The 19447-nt window shown below is 46.3% G+C and overlaps 12 non-coding genes and 1 pseudogene across 12 annotated transcripts; all 13 read left to right on the forward strand.

The window, feature by feature from the left end:
• The first annotated feature begins 645 nt into the window (after window positions 1-645).
• LOC141230455 (U2 spliceosomal RNA) lies at window positions 646-737 on the forward strand (annotated as a pseudogene).
• A 789-nt stretch (window positions 738-1526) lies between these two features.
• Window positions 1527-1712, forward strand: LOC141230347 (U2 spliceosomal RNA). The gene has a single exon (XR_012296885.1). It is a non-coding gene; the product is annotated as a U2 spliceosomal RNA (small nuclear RNA).
• Window positions 1713-2833: 1121 nt separating this feature from the next.
• Window positions 2834-3024, forward strand: LOC141230906 (U2 spliceosomal RNA). Its single transcript, XR_012297354.1, has one exon. It is a non-coding gene; the product is annotated as a U2 spliceosomal RNA (small nuclear RNA).
• Window positions 3025-4145: 1121 nt separating this feature from the next.
• On the forward strand, window positions 4146-4336 carry LOC141230907 (U2 spliceosomal RNA). The gene has a single exon (XR_012297355.1). It is a non-coding gene; the product is annotated as a U2 spliceosomal RNA (small nuclear RNA).
• A 1119-nt stretch (window positions 4337-5455) lies between these two features.
• Window positions 5456-5646, forward strand: LOC141230136 (U2 spliceosomal RNA). The gene has a single exon (XR_012296692.1). It is a non-coding gene; the product is annotated as a U2 spliceosomal RNA (small nuclear RNA).
• A 1117-nt stretch (window positions 5647-6763) lies between these two features.
• LOC141230213 (U2 spliceosomal RNA) lies at window positions 6764-6954 on the forward strand. Its single transcript, XR_012296767.1, has one exon. It is a non-coding gene; the product is annotated as a U2 spliceosomal RNA (small nuclear RNA).
• Window positions 6955-8074: 1120 nt separating this feature from the next.
• LOC141230908 (U2 spliceosomal RNA) lies at window positions 8075-8265 on the forward strand. The gene has a single exon (XR_012297356.1). It is a non-coding gene; the product is annotated as a U2 spliceosomal RNA (small nuclear RNA).
• A 1122-nt stretch (window positions 8266-9387) lies between these two features.
• Window positions 9388-9578, forward strand: LOC141230909 (U2 spliceosomal RNA). Its single transcript, XR_012297357.1, has one exon. It is a non-coding gene; the product is annotated as a U2 spliceosomal RNA (small nuclear RNA).
• A 1120-nt stretch (window positions 9579-10698) lies between these two features.
• LOC141230910 (U2 spliceosomal RNA) lies at window positions 10699-10889 on the forward strand. Its single transcript, XR_012297358.1, has one exon. It is a non-coding gene; the product is annotated as a U2 spliceosomal RNA (small nuclear RNA).
• A 1118-nt stretch (window positions 10890-12007) lies between these two features.
• Window positions 12008-12198, forward strand: LOC141230134 (U2 spliceosomal RNA). The gene has a single exon (XR_012296690.1). It is a non-coding gene; the product is annotated as a U2 spliceosomal RNA (small nuclear RNA).
• A 1121-nt stretch (window positions 12199-13319) lies between these two features.
• LOC141230135 (U2 spliceosomal RNA) lies at window positions 13320-13510 on the forward strand. Its single transcript, XR_012296691.1, has one exon. It is a non-coding gene; the product is annotated as a U2 spliceosomal RNA (small nuclear RNA).
• Window positions 13511-14630: 1120 nt separating this feature from the next.
• Window positions 14631-14821, forward strand: LOC141230911 (U2 spliceosomal RNA). Its single transcript, XR_012297359.1, has one exon. It is a non-coding gene; the product is annotated as a U2 spliceosomal RNA (small nuclear RNA).
• A 1120-nt stretch (window positions 14822-15941) lies between these two features.
• Window positions 15942-16132, forward strand: LOC141230912 (U2 spliceosomal RNA). The gene has a single exon (XR_012297360.1). It is a non-coding gene; the product is annotated as a U2 spliceosomal RNA (small nuclear RNA).
• The last annotated feature ends 3315 nt before the right edge of the window (window positions 16133-19447 follow it).

Raw genomic sequence — 19447 nt, forward strand, 5'->3', positions numbered from 1 at the left:
CTACAATGCCTTTTCTGAAACGTTGTCTCCCTCTGCTGGAACACTGACTTCTTTCATTTAATGCCTGCAGACTATAAAAGAGAAACCAACCCAAAAAGTTTGGTTGATTAGTCTGTGGCATTCTTTTAAACTGTTGCTTATGGCGGTCTCTGTGAGCTTCTCAGTGACATTCAGCCATCCAGGTATCCCGCCTGCAGTAGACGGAATGTGGCAATGGAACGCTGGCTGCGCGTGTCATAATAGGCTCTGAGCCTTTATATACCTGCGCACAGCAGCAGCCACCTTCAGTCTGCTGCTGGACAGCCAGCAGCAGCAGCAGCAGGAGAGGTAATTAATCAGCAACCCTCCTGCTAAGGGTAGACAGCTGCTCGTTCCACCCCCCCCCGCCTTAATTGGTTCTCCTCCCTTCCAACGGTGTTGAGGCGGGTGGGAACAGCCGGGGGTTGAGGGTACTGTGCTAAAAGAGGTGGAGTTATGCAGATCTAAAACGCGTGGATTGCAGCAGCAGCAAGCCGAAAAGTGCAGGCATGTGAGGGATCTAGAGGTTGACAGCATGTCTTCTTAACGGGAGTCCAGGTGGCCATCTCCACAAATGGACTTTTCAGAATCCTTGGGTGGCACCGTAGTCGGAAACCAATTCTGGTTATCGCTTCTCGGCCTTTTGGCTAAGATCAAGTGTAGTATCTTTCGAAAAGGCGGTTTTGGATGTTGGCCGCCCTAGTAGATTGATACATTATGCACACTGGGGTTTAGGCGCTTGTTAGTACGCCAGGTGGCTAATATAGTCATCTGGTGGAAAGCATGGCCCCCCAGGATCGACGCCATTGGGCCGGGGAAGATCAAAAGCCCGAAGTGTGAAGTGCCCCAGGAATGGTGACCCTGGGGTGCCTTAACTCACTGGGATTGGGAACCCCACTTGAGTTTATGGCACATTTGCACAAGCACTTCAAATTTTCTTTCTTCGCACACACCCTTATTCCGGGCCTTCTGGCCTTAGGATGGGGAATTTTTCAATTCCCGGTCGAAGGTCCGGGCAGTATTATACTGTGAAACCTTCACTATTTATTTAATTTCTTTGTCACTGTGTGTCCACTTATTCACGTGTGTCACGTCCTACTAGGATTTTGTCGGGATGCGGTTCCCTTACGGGTTCCTCTCTTGGCAGGTCTAGGGGGGGAGTGTGTGGCCATCAGGTTCCGCTCCCCCCTGAACCCCCCTGGCTCTCCTCTTTCGGGAGGAGAGCGTTGTTGGCTCCCCTCTTCCGGGAGGGGAGCACAGTCTTTGGCTCCCAGTGCCTTGCTCGGGTGAGAACTCGGGCAGGTGCTGGGGGTTAGATTGGGTCGCCTCTGGCTTCGGCTGGAGGTGGCTTTTTGTCCCTGTTCCTCGCTGTGGCCTTTTGGCTCGGAGGGACGGGGAATGGTTTGGGGGACCCTTCTCCTTTTGGAGAGGGTTTCAAGAAGACCAGCATACTAGTGCACTTTTTTTGTGGCACTTGTCACTTTTTTAAGCGCACTCGGGTTTTGTACACGAATTCGGGCTTTCGATAAAAAAAAAAAAAATCTGTTCTTATCAGTTTAATATCTGATACGTCCCCTATCTGGGGACCATATATTAAATGGATTTTTAGAACAGGGAGATGGAAAAAGAGCTTGCTCTGTCCACTCCACGCATTGACCTGGTATTGCAGTATCTCCAGGACCGGTGCACCCCTTCTTTAATGCAGTTTCTAAAGTCAGAAAGAATTGAATTCAATGCTTTTTGTTCATTTTGCTTGTTTGTCGGATTTTGGGATGGACTCTTTGGCTTTGCTTTTCTTCTCCTCATTGGATTTTTCATGTTAAAAGTTGCAGAAGCCAGATGACAAGCTCATTTTGGTTCAACTTCAGCAACTGTGCATTGCATTGCCATGTAATGTAATGTAATGCAATGCTATCTATCTAGCTCTCCCTCTATACTTCCTTTTGGATAAACAGACATATTAGGCAAGCATTTTGGAGCTTTCACCTAAATAACTACAGGTGGTGAGATAAGCTGCACAATATAATTGACCTTTCAGTATATTGTTGCACACACACCATCTATTTAGCAAATGCCCTTGTTATCAACAGCAGCCTTTTAAACTCACCTGAGCTAACAGGTATGTGAGCTGGTTACTCTGCTGCGCTTAAAATTTCTTTTTTGGTTTGCTACAATGCCTTTTCTGAAACGTTGTCTCCCTCTGCTGGAACACTGACTTCTTTCATTTAATGCCTGCAGACTATAAAAGAGAAACCAACCCAAAAAGTTTGGTTGATTAGTCTGTGGCATTCTTTTAAACTGTTGCTTATGGCGGTCTCTGTGAGCTTCTCAGTGACATTCAGCCATCCAGGTATCCCGCCTGCAGTAGACGGAATGTGGCAATGGAACGCTGGCTGCGCGTGTCATAATAGGCTCTGAGCCTTTATATACCTGCGCACAGCAGCAGCCACCTTCAGTCTGCTGCTGGACAGCCAGCAGCAGCAGCAGCAGGAGAGGTAATTAATCAGCAACCCTCCTGCTAAGGGTAGACAGCTGCTCGTTCCACCCCCCCCCCCGCCTTAATTGGTTCTCCTCCCTTCCAACGGTGTTGAGGCGGGTGGGAACAGCCGGGGGTTGAGGGTACTGTGCTAAAAGAGGTGGAGTTATGCAGATCTAAAACGCGTGGATTGCAGCAGCAGCAAGCCGAAAAGTGCAGGCATGTGAGGGATCTAGAGGTTGACAGCATGTCTTCTTAACGGGAGTCCAGGTGGCCATCTCCACAAATGGACTTTTCAGAATCCTTGGGTGGCACCGTAGTCGGAAACCAATTCTGGTTATCGCTTCTCGGCCTTTTGGCTAAGATCAAGTGTAGTATCTGTTCTTATCAGTTTAATATCTGATACGTCCCCTATCTGGGGACCATATATTAAATGGATTTTTAGAACAGGGAGATGGAAAAAGAGCTTGCTCTGTCCACTCCACGCATTGACCTGGTATTGCAGTATCTCCAGGACCGGTGCACCCCTTCTTTAATGCAGTTTCTAAAATCAGAAAGAATTGAATTCAATGCTTTTTGTTCATTTTGCATGTTTGTCGGATTTTGGGATGGACTCTTTGGCTTTGCTTTTCTTCTCCTCATTGGATTTTTCATGTTAAAAGTTGCAGAAGCCAGATGACAAGCTCATTTTGGTTCAACTTCAGCAACTGTGCATTGCATTGCCATGTAATGTAATGTAATGCAATGCTATCTATCTAGCTCTCCCTCTATACTTCCTTTTGGATAAACAGACATATTAGGCAAGCATTTTGGAGCTTTCACCTAAATAACTACAGGTGGTGAGATAAGCTGCACAATATAATTGACCTTTCAGTATATTGTTGCACACACACCATCTATTTAGCAAATGCCCTTGTTATCAACAGCAGCCTTTTAAACTCACCTGAGCTAACAGGTATGTGAGCTGGTTACTCTGCTGCGCTTAAAATTTCTTTTTTGGTTTGCTACAATGCCTTTTCTGAAACGTTGTCTCCCTCTGCTGGAACACTGACTTCTTTCATTTAATGCCTGCAGACTATAAAAGAGAAACCAACCCAAAAAGTTTGGTTGATTAGTCTGTGGCATTCTTTTAAACTGTTGCTTATGGCGGTCTCTGTGAGCTTCTCAGTGACATTCAGCCATCCAGGTATCCCGCCTGCAGTAGACGGAATGTGGCAATGGAACGCTGGCTGCGCATGTCATAATAGGCTCTGAGCCTTTATATACCTGCGCACAGCAGCAGCCACCTTCAGTCTGCTGCTGGACAGCCAGCAGCAGCAGCAGCAGGAGAGGTAATTAATCAGCAACCCTCCTGCTAAGGGTAGACAGCTGCTCGTTCCACCCCCCCCCCCGCCTTAATTGGTTCTCCTCCCTTCCAACGGTGTTGAGGCGGGTGGGAACAGCCGGGGGTTGAGGGTACTGTGCTAAAAGAGGTGGAGTTATGCAGATCTAAAACGCGTGGATTGCAGCAGCAGCAAGTCGAAAAGTGCAGGCATGTGAGGGATCTAGAGGTTGACAGCATGTCTTCTTAACGGGAGTCCAGGTGGCCATCTCCACAAATGGACTTTTCAGAATCCTTGGGTGGCACCGTAGTCGGAAACCAATTCTGGTTATCGCTTCTCGGCCTTTTGGCTAAGATCAAGTGTAGTATCTGTTCTTATCAGTTTAATATCTGATACGTCCCCTATCTGGGGACCATATATTAAATGGATTTTTAGAACAGGGAGATGGAAAAAGAGCTTGCTCTGTCCACTCCACGCATTGACCTGGTATTGCAGTATCTCCAGGACCGGTGCACCCCTTCTTTAATGCAGTTTCTAAAATCAGAAAGAATTGAATTCAATGCTTTTTGTTCATTTTGCTTGTTTGTCGGATTTTGGGATGGACTCTTTGGCTTTGCTTTTCTTCTCCTCATTGGATTTTTCATGTTAAAAGTTGCAGAAGCCAGATGACAAGCTCATTTTGGTTCAACTTCAGCAACTGTGCATTGCATTGCCATGTAATGTAATGTAATGCAATGCTATCTATCTAGCTCTCCCTCTATACTTCCTTTTGGATAAACAGACATATTAGGCAAGCATTTTGGAGCTTTCACCTAAATAACTACAGGTGGTGAGATAAGCTGCACAATATAATTGACCTTTCAGTATATTGTTGCACACACACCATCTATTTAGCAAATGCCCTTGTTATCAACAGCAGCCTTTTAAACTCACCTAAGCTAACAGGTATGTGAGCTGGTTACTCTGCTGCGCTTAAAATTTCTTTTTTGGTTTGCTACAATGCCTTTTCTGAAACGTCTCCCTCTGCTGGAACACTGACTTCTTTCATTTAATGCCTGCAGACTATAAAAGAGAAACCAACCCAAAAAGTTTGGTTGATTAGTCTGTGGCATTCTTTTAAACTGTTGCTTATGGCGGTCTCTGTGAGCTTCTCAGTGACATTCAGCCATCCAGGTATCCCGCCTGCAGTAGACGGAATGTGGCAATGGAACGCTGGCTGCGCGTGTCATAATAGGCTCTGAGCCTTTATATACCTGCGCACAGCAGCAGCCACCTTCAGTCTGCTGCTGGACAGCCAGCAGCAGCAGCAGCAGGAGAGGTAATTAATCAGCAACCCTCCTGCTAAGGGTAGACAGCTGCTCGTTCCACCCCCCCCCCCCGCCTTAATTGGTTCTCCTCCCTTCCAACGGTGTTGAGGCGGGTGGGAACAGCCGGGGGTTGAGGGTACTGTGCTAAAAGAGGTGGAGTTATGCAGATCTAAAACGCGTGGATTGCAGCAGCAGCAAGCCGAAAAGTGCAGGCATGTGAGGGATCTAGAGGTTGACAGCATGTCTTCTTAACGGGAGTCCAGGTGGCCATCTCCACAAATGGACTTTTCAGAATCCTTGGGTGGCACCGTAGTCGGAAACCAATTCTGGTTATCGCTTCTCGGCCTTTTGGCTAAGATCAAGTGTAGTATCTGTTCTTATCAGTTTAATATCTGATACGTCCCCTATCTGGGGACCATATATTAAATGGATTTTTAGAACAGGGAGAAGGAAAAAGAGCTTGCTCTGTCCACTCCACGCATTGACCTGGTATTGCAGTATCTCCAGGACCGGTGCACCCCTTCTTTAATGCAGTTTCTAAAATCAGAAAGAATTGAATTCAATGCTTTTTGTTCATTTTGCTTGTTTGTCGGATTTTGGGATGGACTCTTTGGCTTTGCTTTTCTTCTCCTCATTGGATTTTTCATGTTAAAAGTTGCAGAAGCCAGATGACAAGCTCATTTTGGTTCAACTTCAGCAACTGTGCATTGCATTGCCATGTAATGTAATGTAATGCAATGCTATCTATCTAGCTCTCCCTCTATACTTCCTTTTGGATAAACAGACATATTAGGCAAGCATTTTGGAGCTTTCACCTAAATAACTACAGGTGGTGAGATAAGCTGCACAATATAATTGACCTTTCAGTATATTGTTGCACACACACCATCTATTTAGCAAATGCCCTTGTTATCAACAGCAGCCTTTTAAACTCACCTGAGCTAACAGGTATGTGAGCTGATTACTCTGCTGCGCTTAAAATTTCTTTTTTGGTTTGCTACAATGCCTTTTCTGAAACGTTGTCTCCCTCTGCTGGAACACTGACTTCTTTCATTTAATGCCTGCAGACTATAAAAGAGAAACCAACCCAAAAAGTTTGGTTGATTAGTCTGTGGCATTCTTTTAAACTGTTGCTTATGGCGGTCTCTGTGAGCTTCTCAGTGACATTCAGCCATCCAGGTATCCCGCCTGCAGTAGACGGAATGTGGCAATGGAACGCTGGCTGCGCGTGTCATAATAGGCTCTGAGCCTTTATATACCTGCGCACAGCAGCAGCCACCTTCAGTCTGCTGCTGGACAGCCAGCAGCAGCAGCAGGAGAGGTAATTAATCAGCAACCCTCCTGCTAAGGGTAGACAGCTGCTCGTTCCACCCCCCCCCCGCCTTAATTGGTTCTCCTCCCTTCCAACGGTGTTGAGGCGGGTGGGAACAGCCGGGGGTTGAGGGTACTGTGCTAACAGAGGTGGAGTTATGCAGATCTAAAACGCGTGGATTGCAGCAGCAGCAAGCCGAAAAGTGCAGGCATGTGAGGGATCTAGAGGTTGACAGCATGTCTTCTTAACGGGAGTCCAGGTGGCCATCTCCACAAATGGACTTTTCAGAATCCTTGGGTGGCACCGTAGTCGGAAACCAATTCTGGTTATCGCTTCTCGGTCTTTTGGCTAAGATCAAGTGTAGTATCTGTTCTTATCAGTTTAATATCTGATACGTCCCCTATCTGGGGACCATATATTAAATGGATTTTTAGAACAGGGAGATGGAAAAAGAGCTTGCTCTGTCCACTCCACGCATTGACCTGGTATTGCAGTATCTCCAGGACCGGTGCACCCCTTCTTTAATGCAGTTTCTAAAATCAGAAAGAATTGAATTCAATGCTTTTTGTTCATTTTGCTTGTTTGTCGGATTTTGGGATGGACTCTTTGGCTTTGCTTTTCTTCTCCTCATTGGATTTTTCATGTTAAAAGTTGCAGAAGCCAGATGACAAGCTCATTTTGGTTCAACTTCAGCAACTGTGCATTGCATTGCCATGTAATGTAATGTAATGCAATGCTATCTATCTAGCTCTCCCTCTATACTTCCTTTTGGATAAACAGACATATTAGGCAAGCATTTTGGAGCTTTCACCTAAATAACTACAGGTGGTGAGATAAGCTGCACAATATAATTGACCTTTCAGTATATTGTTGCACACACACCATCTATTTAGCAAATGCCCTTGTTATCAACAGCAGCCTTTTAAACTCACCTGAGCTAACAGGTATGTGAGCTGGTTACTCTGCTGCGCTTAAAATTTCTTTTTTGGTTTGCTACAATGCCTTTTCTGAAACGTTGTCTCCCTCTGCTGGAACACTGACTTCTTTCATTTAATGCCTGCAGACTATAAAAGAGAAACCAACCCAAAAAGTTTGGTTGATTAGTCTGTGGCATTCTTTTAAACTGTTGCTTATGGCGGTCTCTGTGAGCTTCTCAGTGACATTCAGCCATCCAGGTATCCCGCCTGCAGTAGACGGAATGTGGCAATGGAACACTGGCTGCGCGTGTCATAATAGGCTCTGAGCCTTTATATACCTGCGCACAGCAGCAGCCACCTTCAGTCTGCTGCTGTACAGCCAGCAGCAGCAGCAGCAGGAGAGGTAATTAATCAGCAACCCTCCTGCTAAGGGTAGACAGCTGCTCGTTCCACCCCCCCCCCGCCTTAATTGGTTCTCCTCCCTTCCAACGGTGTTGAGGCGGGTGGGAACAGCCGGGGGTTGAGGGTACTGTGCTAAAAGAGGTGGAGTTATGCAGATCTAAAACGCGTGGATTGCAGCAGCAGCAAGCCGAAAAGTGCAGGCATGTGAGGGATCTAGAGGTTGATAGCATGTCTTCTTAACGGGAGTCCAGGTGGCCATCTCCACAAATGGACTTTTCAGAATCCTTGGGTGGCACCGTAGTCGGAAACCAATTCTGGTTATCGCTTCTCGGCCTTTTGGCTAAGATCAAGTGTAGTATCTGTTCTTATCAGTTTAATATCTGATACGTCCCCTATCTGGGGACCATATATTAAATGGATTTTTAGAACAGGGAGATGGAAAAAGAGCTTGCTCTGTCCACTCCACGCATTGACCTGGTATTGCAGTATCTCCAGGACCGGTGCACCCCTTCTTTAATGCAGTTTCTAAAATCAGAAAGAATTGAATTCAATGCTTTTTGTTCATTTTGCTTGTTTGTCGGATTTTGGGATGGACTCTTTGGCTTTGCTTTTCTTCTCCTCATTGGATTTTTCATGTTAAAAGTTGCAGAAGCCAGATGACAAGCTCATTTTGGTTCAACTTCAGCAACTGTGCATTGCATTGCCATGTAATGTAATGTAATGCAATGCTATCTATCTAGCTCTCCCTCTATACTTCCTTTTGGATAAACAGACATATTAGGCAAGCATTTTGGAGCTTTCACCTAAATAACTACAGGTGGTGAGATAAGCTGCACAATATAATTGACCTTTCAGTATATTGTTGCACACACACCATCTATTTAGCAAATGCCCTTGTTATCAACAGCAGCCTTTTAAACTCACCTGAGCTAACAGGTATGTGAGCTGGTTACTCTGCTGCGCTTAAAATTTCTTTTTTGGTTTGCTACAATGCCTTTTCTGAAACGTCTCCCTCTGCTGGAACACTGACTTCTTTCATTTAATGCCTGCAGACTATAAAAGAGAAACCAACCCAAAAAGTTTGGTTGATTAGTCTGTGGCATTTTTTTAAACTGTTGCTTATGGCGGTCTCTGTGAGCTTCTCAGTGACATTCAGCCATCCAGGTATCCCGCCTGCAGTAGACGGAATGTGGCAATGGAACACTGGCTGCGCGTGTCATAATAGGCTCTGAGCCTTTATATACCTGCGCACAGCAGCAGCCACCTTCAGTCTGCTGCTGGACAGCCAGCAGCAGCAGCAGCAGGAGAGGTAATTAATCAGCAACCCTCCTGCTAAGGGTAGACAGCTGCTCGTTCCACCCCCCCCCCCCCCCGCCTTAATTGGTTCTCCTCCCTTCCAACGGTGTTGAGGCGGGTGGGAACAGCCGGGGGTTGAGGGTACTGTGCTAAAAGAGGTGGAGTTATGCAGATCTAAAACGCGTGGATTGCAGCAGCAGCAAGCCGAAAAGTGCAGGCATGTGAGGGATCTAGAGGTTGACAGCATGTCTTCTTAACGGGAGTCCAGGTGGCCATCTCCACAAATGGACTTTTCAGAATCCTTGGGTGGCACCGTAGTCGGAAACCAATTCTGGTTATCGCTTCTCGGCCTTTTGGCTAAGATCAAGTGTAGTATCTGTTCTTATCAGTTTAATATCTGATACGTCCCCTATCTGGGGACCATATATTAAATGGATTTTTAGAACAGGGAGATGGAAAAAGAGCTTGCTCTGTCCACTCCACGCATTGACCTGGTATTGCAGTATCTCCAGGACCGGTGCACCCCTTCTTTAATGCAGTTTCTAAAATCAGAAAGAATTGAATTCAATGCTTTTTGTTCATTTTGCTTGTTTGTCGGATTTTGGGATGGACTCTTTGGCTTTGCTTTTCTTCTCCTCATTGGATTTTTCATGTTAAAAGTTGCAGAAGCCAGATGACAAGCTCATTTTGGTTCAACTTCAGCAACTGTGCATTGCATTGCCATGTAATGTAATGTAATGCAATGCTATCTATCTAGCTCTCCCTCTATACTTCCTTTTGGATAAACAGACATATTAGGCAAGCATTTTGGAGCTTTCACCTAAATAACTACAGGTGGTGAGATAAGCTGCACAATATAATTGACCTTTCAGTATATTGTTGCACACACACCATCTATTTAGCAAATGCCCTTGTTATCAACAGCAGCCTTTTAAACTCACCTGAGCTAACAGGTATGTGAGCTGGTTACTCTGCTGCGCTTAAAATTTCTTTTTTGGTTTGCTACAATGCCTTTTCTGAAACGTTGTCTCCCTCTGCTGGAACACTGACTTCTTTCATTTAATGCCTGCAGACTATAAAAGAGAAACCAACCCAAAAAGTTTGGTTGATTAGTCTGTGGCATTCTTTTAAACTGTTGCTTATGGCGGTCTCTGTGAGCTTCTCAGTGACATTCAGCCATCCAGGTATCCCGCCTGCAGTAGACGGAATGTGGCAATGGAACGCTGGCTGCGCGTGTCATAATAGGCTCTGAGCCTTTATATACCTGCGCACAGCAGCAGCCACCTTCAGTCTGCTGCTGGACAGCCAGCAGCAGCAGCAGCAGGAGAGGTAATTAATCAGCAACCCTCCTGCTAAGGGTAGACAGCTGCTCGTTCCACCCCCCCCCCGCCTTAATCGGTTCTCCTCCCTTCCAACGGTGTTGAGGCGGGTGGGAACAGCCGGGGGTTGAGGGTACTGTGCTAAAAGAGGTGGAGTTATGCAGATCTAAAACGCGTGGATTGCAGCAGCAGCAAGCCGAAAAGTGCAGGCATGTGAGGGATCTAGAGGTTGACAGCATGTCTTCTTAACGGGAGTCCAGGTGGCCATCTCCACAAATGGACTTTTCAGAATCCTTGGGTGGCACCGTAGTCGGAAACCAATTCTGGTTATCGCTTCTCGGCCTTTTGGCTAAGATCAAGTGTAGTATCTGTTCTTATCAGTTTAATATCTGATACGTCCCCTATCTGGGGACCATATATTAAATGGATTTTTAGAACAGGGAGATGGAAAAAGAGCTTGCTCTGTCCACTCCACGCATTGACCTGGTATTGCAGTATCTCCAGGACCGGTGCACCCCTTCTTTAATGCAGTTTCTAAAATCAGAAAGAATTGAATCCAATGCTTTTTGTTCATTTTGCTTGTTTGTCGGATTTTGGGATGGACTCTTTGGCTTTGCTTTTCTTCTCCTCATTGGATTTTTCATGTTAAAAGTTGCAGAAGCCAGATGACAAGCTCATTTTGGTTCAACTTCAGCAACTGTGCATTGCATTGCCATGTAATGTAATGTAATGCAATGCTATCTATCTAGCTCTCCCTCTATACTTCCTTTTGGATAAACAGACATATTAGGCAAGCATTTTGGAGCTTTCACCTAAATAACTACAGGTGGTGAGATAAGCTGCACAATATAATTGACCTTTCAGTATATTGTTGCACACACACCATCTATTTAGCAAATGCCCTTGTTATCAACAGCAGCCTTTTAAACTCACCTGAGCTAACAGGTATGTGAGCTGGTTACTCTGCTGCGCTTAAAATTTCTTTTTTGGTTTGCTACAATGCCTTTTCTGAAACGTTGTCTCCCTCTGCTGGAACACTGACTTCTTTCATTTAATGCCTGCAGACTATAAAAGAGAAACCAACCCAAAAAGTTTGGTTGATTAGTCTGTGGCATTCTTTTAAACTGTTGCTTATGGCGGTCTCTGTGAGCTTCTCAGTGACCTTCAGCCATCCAGGTATCCCGCCTGCAGTAGACGGAATGTGGCAATGGAACGCTGGCTGCGCGTGTCATAATAGGCTCTGAGCCTTTATATACCTGCGCACAGCAGCAGCCACCTTCAGTCTGCTGCTGGACAGCCAGCAGCAGCAGCAGGAGAGGTAATTAATCAGCAACCCTCCTGCTAAGGGTAGACAGCTGCTCGTTCCACCCCCCCCCCCGCCTTAATTGGTTCTCCTCCCTTCCAACGGTGTTGAGGCGGGTGGGAACAGCCGGGGGTTGAGGGTACTGTGCTAAAAGAGGTGGAGTTATGCAGATCTAAAACGCGTGGATTGCAGCAGCAGCAAGCCGAAAAGTGCAGGCATGTGAGGGATCTAGAGGTTGACAGCATGTCTTCTTAACGGGAGTCCAGGTGGCCATCTCCACGAATGGACTTTTCAGAATCCTTGGGTGGCACCGTAGTCGGAAACCAATTCTGGTTATCGCTTCTCGGCCTTTTGGCTAAGATCAAGTGTAGTATCTGTTCTTATCAGTTTAATATCTGATACGTCCCCTATCTGGGGACCATATATTAAATGGATTTTTAGAACAGGGAGATGGAAAAAGAGCTTGCTCTGTCCACTCCACGCATTGACCTGGTGTTGCAGTATCTCCAGGACCGGTGCACCCCTTCTTTAATGCAGTTTCTAAAATCAGAAAGAATTGAATTCAATGCTTTTTGTTCATTTTGCTTGTTTGTCGGATTTTGGGATGGACTCTTTGGCTTTGCTTTTCTTCTCCTCATTGGATTTTTCATGTTAAAAGTTGCAGAAGCCAGATGACAAGCTCATTTTGGTTCAACTTCAGCAACTGTGCATTGCATTGCCATGTAATGTAATGTAATGCAATGCTATCTATCTAGCTCTCCCTCTATACTTCCTTTTGGATAAACAGACATATTAGGCAAGCATTTTGGAGCTTTCACCTAAATAACTACAGGTGGTGAGATAAGCTGCACAATATAATTGACCTTTCAGTATATTGTTGCACACACACCATCTATTTAGCAAATGCCCTTGTTATCAACAGCAGCCTTTTAAACTCACCTGAGCTAACAGGTATGTGAGCTGGTTACTCTGCTGCGCTTAAAATTTCTTTTTTGGTTTGCTACAATGCCTTTTCTGAAACGTTGTCTCCCTCTGCTGGAACACTGACTTCTTTCATTTAATGCCTGCAGACTATAAAAGAGAAACCAACCCAAAAAGTTTGGTTGATTAGTCTGTGGCATTCTTTTAAACTGTTGCTTATGGCGGTCTCTGTGAGCTTCTCAGTGACATTCAGCCATCCAGGTATCCCGCCTGCAGTAGACGGAATGTGGCAATGGAACGCTGGCTGCGCGTGTCATAATAGGCTCTGAGCCTTTATATACCTGCGCACAGCAGCAGCCACCTTCAGTCTGCTGCTGGACAGCCAGCAGCATCAGCAGCAGGAGAGGTAATTAATCAGCAACCCTCCTGCTAAGGGTAGACAGCTGCTCGTTCCACCCCCCCCCCCGCCTTAATTGGTTCTCCTCCCTTCCAACGGTGTTGAGGCGGGTGGGAACAGCTGGGGGTTGAGGGTACTGTGCTAAAAGAGGTGGAGTTATGCAGATCTAAAACGCGTGGATTGCAGCAGCAGCAAGCCGAAAAGTGCAGGCATGTGAGGGATCTAGAGGTTGACAGCATGTCTTCTTAACGGGAGTCCAGGTGGCCATCTCCACAAATGGACTTTTCAGAATCCTTGGGTGGCACCATAGTCGGAAACCAATTCTGGTTATCGCTTCTCGGCCTTTTGGCTAAGATCAAGTGTAGTATCTGTTCTTATCAGTTTAATATCTGATACGTCCCCTATCTGGGGACCATATATTAAATGGATTTTTAGAACAGGGAGATGGAAAAAGAGCTTGCTCTGTCCACTCCACGCATTGACCTGGTGTTGCAGTATCTCCAGGACCGGTGCACCCCTTCTTTAATGCAGTTTCTAAAATCAGAAAGAATTGAATTCAATGCTTTTTGTTCATTTTGCTTGTTTGTCGGATTTTGGGATGGACTCTTTGGCTTTGCTTTTCTTCTCCTCATTGGATTTTTCATGTTAAAAGTTGCAGAAGCCAGATGACAAGCTCATTTTGGTTCAACTTCAGCAACTGTGCATTGCATTGCCATGTAATGTAATGTAATGCAATGCTATCTATCTAGCTCTCCCTCTATACTTCCTTTTGGATAAACAGACATATTAGGCAAGCATTTTGGAGCTTTCACCTAAATAACTACAGGTGGTGAGATAAGCTGCACAATATAATTGACCTTTCAGTATATTGTTGCACACACACCATCTATTTAGCAAATGCCCTTGTTATCAACAGCAGCCTTTTAAACTCACCTGAGCTAACAGGTATGTGAGCTGGTTACTCTGCTGCGCTTAAAATTTCTTTTTTGGTTTGCTACAATGCCTTTTCTGAAACGTTGTCTCCCTCTGCTGGAACACTGACTTCTTTCATTTAATGCCTGCAGACTATAAAAGAGAAACCAACCCAAAAAGTTTGGTTGATTAGTCTGTGGCATTCTTTTAAACTGTTGCTTATGGCGGTCTCTGTGAGCTTCTCAGTGACATTCAGCCATCCAGGTATCCCGCCTGCAGTAGACGGAATGTGGCAATGGAACGCTGGCTGCGCGTGTCATAATAGGCTCTGAGCCTTTATATACCTGCGCACAGCAGCAGCCACCTTCAGTCTGCTGCTGGACAGCCAGCAGCATCAGCAGCAGGAGAGGTAATTAATCAGCAACCCTCCTGCTAAGGGTAGACAGCTGCTCGTTCCACCCCCCCCCCGCCTTAATTGGTTCTCCTCCCTTCCAACGGTGTTGAGGCGGGTGGGAACAGCTGGGGGTTGAGGGTACTGTGCTAAAAGAGGTGGAGTTATGCAGATCTAAAACGCGTGGATTGCAGCAGCAGCAAGCCGAAAAGTGCAGGCATGTGAGGGATCTAGAGGTTGACAGCATGTCTTCTTAACGGGAGTCCAGGTGGCCATCTCCACAAATGGACTTTTCAGAATCCTTGGGTGGCACCGTAGTCGGAAACCAATTCTGGTTATCGCTTCTCGGCCTTTTGGCTAAGATCAAGTGTAGTATCTGTTCTTATCAGTTTAATATCTGATACGTCCCCTATCTGGGGACCATATATTAAATGGATTTTTAGAACAGGGAGATGGAAAAAGAGCTTGCTCTGTCCACTCCACGCATTGACCTGGTATTGCAGTATCTCCAGGACCGGTGCACCCCTTCTTTAATGCAGTTTCTAAAATCAGAAAGAATTGAATTCAATGCTTTTTGTTCATTTTGCTTGTTTGTCGGATTTTGGGATGGACTCTTTGGCTTTGCTTTTCTTCTCCTCATTGGATTTTTCATGTTAAAAGTTGCAGAAGCCAGATGACAAGCTCATTTTGGTTCAACTTCAGCAACTGTGCATTGCATTGCCATGTAATGTAATGTAATGCAATGCTATCTATCTAGCTCTCCCTCTATACTTCCTTTTGTATAAACAGACATATTAGGCAAGCATTTTGGAGCTTTCACCTAAATAACTACAGGTGGTGAGATAAGCTGCACAATATAATTGACCTTTCAGTATATTGTTGCACACACACCATCTATTTAGCAAATGCCCTTGTTATCAACAGCAGCCTTTTAAACTCACCTGAGCTAACAGGTATGTGAGCTGGTTACTCTGCTGCGCTTAAAATTTCTTTTTTGGTTTGCTACAATGCCTTTTCTGAAACGTTGTCTCCCTCTGCTGGAACACTGACTTCTTTCATTTAATGCCTGCAGACTATAAAAGAGAAACCAACCAAAAAGTTTGGTTGATTAGTCTGTGGCATTCTTTTAAACTGTTGCTTATGGCGGTCTCTGTGAGCTTCTCAGTGACATTCAGCCATCCAGGTATCCCGCCTGCAGTAGACGGAATGTGGCAATGGAACGCTGGCTGCGCGTGTCATAATAGGCTCTGAGCCTTTATATACCTGCGCACAGCAGCAGCCACCTTCAGTCTGCTGCTGGACAGCCAGCAGCAGCAGCAGCAGGAGAGGTAATTAATCAGCAACCCTCCTGCTAAGGGTAGACAGCTGCTCGTTCCACCCCCCCCCCCGCCTTAATTGGTTCTCCTCCCTTCCAACGGTGTTGAGGCGGGTGGGAACAGCCGGGGGTTGAGGGTACTGTGCTAAAAGAGGTGGAGTTATGCAGATCTAAAACGCGTGGATTGCAGCAGCAGCAAGCCAAAAAGTGCAGGCATGTGAGGGATCTAGAGGTTGACAGCATGTCTTCTTAACGGGAGTCCAGGTGGCCATCTCCACAAATGGACTTTTCAGAATCCTTGGGTGGCACCGTAGTCGGAAACCAATTCTGGTTATCGCTTCTCGGCCTTTTGGCTAAGATCAAGTGTAGTATCTGTTCTTATCAGTTTAATATCTGATACGTCCCCTATCTGGGGACCATATATTAAATGGATTTTTAGAACAGGGAGATGGAAAAAGAGCTTGCTCTGTCCACTCCACGCATTGACCTGGTATTGCAGTATCTCCAGGACCGGTGCACCCCTTCTTTAATGCAGTTTCTAAAATCAGAAAGAATTGAATTCAATGCTTTTTGTTCATTTTGCTTGTTTGTCGGATTTTGGGATGGACTCTTTGGCTTTGCTTTTCTTCTCCTCATTGGATTTTTCATGTTAAAAGTTGCAGAAGCCAGATGACAAGCTCATTTTGGTTCAACTTCAGCAACTGTGCATTGCATTGCCATGTAATGTAATGTAATGCAATGCTATCTATCTAGCTCTCCCTCTATACTTCCTTTTGGATAAACAGACATATTAGGCAAGCATTTTGGAGCTTTCACCTAAATAACTACAGGTGGTGAGATAAGCTGCACAATATAATTGACCTTTCAGTATATTGTTGCACACACACCATCTATTTAGCAAATGCCCTTGTTATCAACAGCAGCCTTTTAAACTCACCTGAGCTAACAGGTATGTGAGCTGGTTACTCTGCTGCGCTTAAAATTTCTTTTTTGGTTTGCTACAATGCCTTTTCTGAAACGTTGTCTCCCTCTGCTGGAACACTGACTTCTTTCATTTAATGCCTGCAGACTATAAAAGAGAAACCAACCCAAAAAGTTTGGTTGATTAGTCTGTGGCATTCTTTTAAACTGTTGCTTATGGCGGTCTCTGTGAGCTTCTCAGTGACATTCAGCCATCCAGGTATCCCGCCTGCAGTAGACGGAATGTGGCAATGGAACGCTGGCTGCGCGTGTCATAATAGGCTCTGAGCCTTTATATACCTGCGCACAGCAGCAGCCACCTTCAGTCTGCTGCTGGACAGCCAGCAGCAGCAGCAGCAGGAGAGGTAATTAATCAGCAACCCTCCTGCTAAGGGTAGACAGCTGCTCGTTCCACCCCCCCCCCCCGCCTTAATTGGTTCTCCTCCCTTCCAACGGTGTTGAGGCGGGTGGGAACAGCCGGGGGTTGAGGGTACTGTGCTAAAAGAGGTGGAGTTATGCAGATCTAAAACGCGTGGATTGCAGCAGCAGCAAGCCGAAAAGTGCAGGCATGTGAGGGATCTAGAGGTTGACAGCATGTCTTCTTAACGGGAGTCCAGGTGGCCATCTCCACAAATGGACTTTTCAGAATCCTTGGGTGGCACCGTAGTCGGAAACCAATTCTGGTTATCGCTTCTCGGCCTTTTGGCTAAGATTGGGTGTGGTGTTTAGGCATTGCATCTGGTCTTGGCTGATAGGTGTTTGGGGTACCCGGCTCCTTGGCCTGGGGGGATCGTCCCACCTTACGGTGGGGCTTCACCCCCCTGCTGCTATTAGGGAGCTGGCTTAGTCCCCTTACAACGTGTTGCGATCCCTTAAAAAGGCTCACGCCTTTTTTCTTTTCTTCTGTAGTTGGTACGCTTTCGTGGAAGTATGCCTGCTACAATTTCTTTTGCATCGGGAGAGCCCCGGATGAGGAACACAATCCGTATCGAGGTCTTGGAAAGTTTCAGAGAGCAGAAAGGTATCCGCTTCGTCTGCAATACCATCCTCCTTGGGATCCTGGAGTTCGACAGAGATGACATCTTTTGCTTCCAGGACAATGAACTCAAAGGTATTTATACCATCACTTTTAAGAACCAAGGATGCTGCCAACAGTTGGTCCAGAAGGTGAACGAGCATGGTTGGAGAGATGAGATGGATGGCCTGGTGTTTTCCCTGCTTTTCGTCCATGAGGAGGTACAAATAACAACGTATTTTCCCAACCCTTTTGTGGAGAGGCAGGACATCCAAACCTGTTTGAGCCGTCACTGTGATGAGGTGAGATACATTGGGCCTGTGAAGAACTCTGTTGGCTTCTGGGGTGGGAAGCGGAGGTTTCTTGTGCGGTTGCGGAAGGATCCCCAGGGCTATGGAGGAACACATCACCCCCCCTCTACTATCACTATCGGGAAAAGTCGGGGGTATTTATTTTATGCTGGCATGCCTATGTACTGTCGAAATTGTGGGAAAATGGGGCATGTCCAGAGCAATTGTGCAGAGTCCAAGGCATTCCGTTGTAATAACTGTGGTCTACTAGGACATTTATTTAAGGATTGCCCCCATAAGGATTCTTGCAACCTTTGTGGCGTGGACGGCCATATATTTCGGGAGTGCCCACTGAAGACCAAGACCCGAACATATGCGGAAGCTGCTGGAGGACCTATGCCACGGGAAGGACCAGTTCGTGTTCCGGAGACCAGTAAAGGACCTGAGCCTCGTCCTTCTGTTTCCACAACAGAGGAGGTGGCGGAGAAGGTCAAGGGCGCGAGGAAGGAGACGGAGAGGATGGAGCAGGAGTCGGGTCTCCCCCGTGGAGAGCCTCCTGTGGCGAAGTCCCAGAAAAAGGGCGGAGGGCGGACCACCCAAAGACCGGAGCAGAGGGACTCTCCCGTCAGGGAGAAGACCACTGCGTCGATGGTCCCTGGTGTGTTGGAGCAGGGCGCCCCCAATGAGTTGGCGGTGGGGGGCTCTGTGTCAAAGACCCCAGACATACCTAGGGACTCGTGCCAGCAGACCACGGTTCTTTGTCCAGCAGGTGGCAATGATGGTGAGGTTTTCATGTCTGACCTGGAGAGTCTTCAGGAAGTGAGAGGCCACACAGCAATAGCGGAGGATGACTGCACGAGCGACGTGATTGAGCCGTGTGGCAAAAAGTTGAGAGCGGACGATCCTCCGGCATTTAATCCAGACTCGCCTGATGTGTGCCTTGCCAGGGACGATATATGGCAACCCGGTTCCTCCGGGTATCCGATATCCGGTTCGGACCCCCAGAATATTCTCTGCTTCTCCTCAACACTCGAGAGCTTGACGGGGTCTGCAGGGGATATAATGGATGACTCCCCTCCCCCATGACACAAATGCCATCTATTAAGTGTCTCTCACTCAATGTGAGATCTTTAAAGAGCCCTGTCCGCAGGGCTGCTCTCTTTGATTTTTTCAAAACATTAGACTTTGATATTTGTTTCCTACAGGAATGCGGTCTGCAACACGGACTACGGTATAATGAGCTAAAGAAAGACTGGAAACTAGGGCCCTCCATTTGGTCCGGCTCTAATGAGAATAAATCAGCTGGTGTGGGTCTGCTCTGCCGAGGTATTGCTTTTATAATCTCCTCTGTCACTGAGATTGTGCCCGGCAGAGCTATATTAGTACATTTATGTTTTAATAATTTTAACTTTCGTGTTATAAATGTGTATGCCCCTCCAGATAAACAAGAGCGGATACAATTGTTTGAGATTTTACCGTTGTTCTGTGTAGGGTCATCTCCTCTTTTGGTAGCTGGGGACTTTAATTGCCTCAGTGTAAATGAGCGCCGAGGAGGAGGTGACCCAATCCGTAAA

The sequence above is a fragment of the Phyllobates terribilis genome, unplaced genomic scaffold (assembly GCF_046119375.1).
Source record: "Phyllobates terribilis strain yellow unplaced genomic scaffold, ASM4611937v1 Scaffold_499__1_contigs__length_1316695, whole genome shotgun sequence".
Classification (NCBI taxonomy): Eukaryota; Metazoa; Chordata; class Amphibia; order Anura; family Dendrobatidae; genus Phyllobates; species Phyllobates terribilis.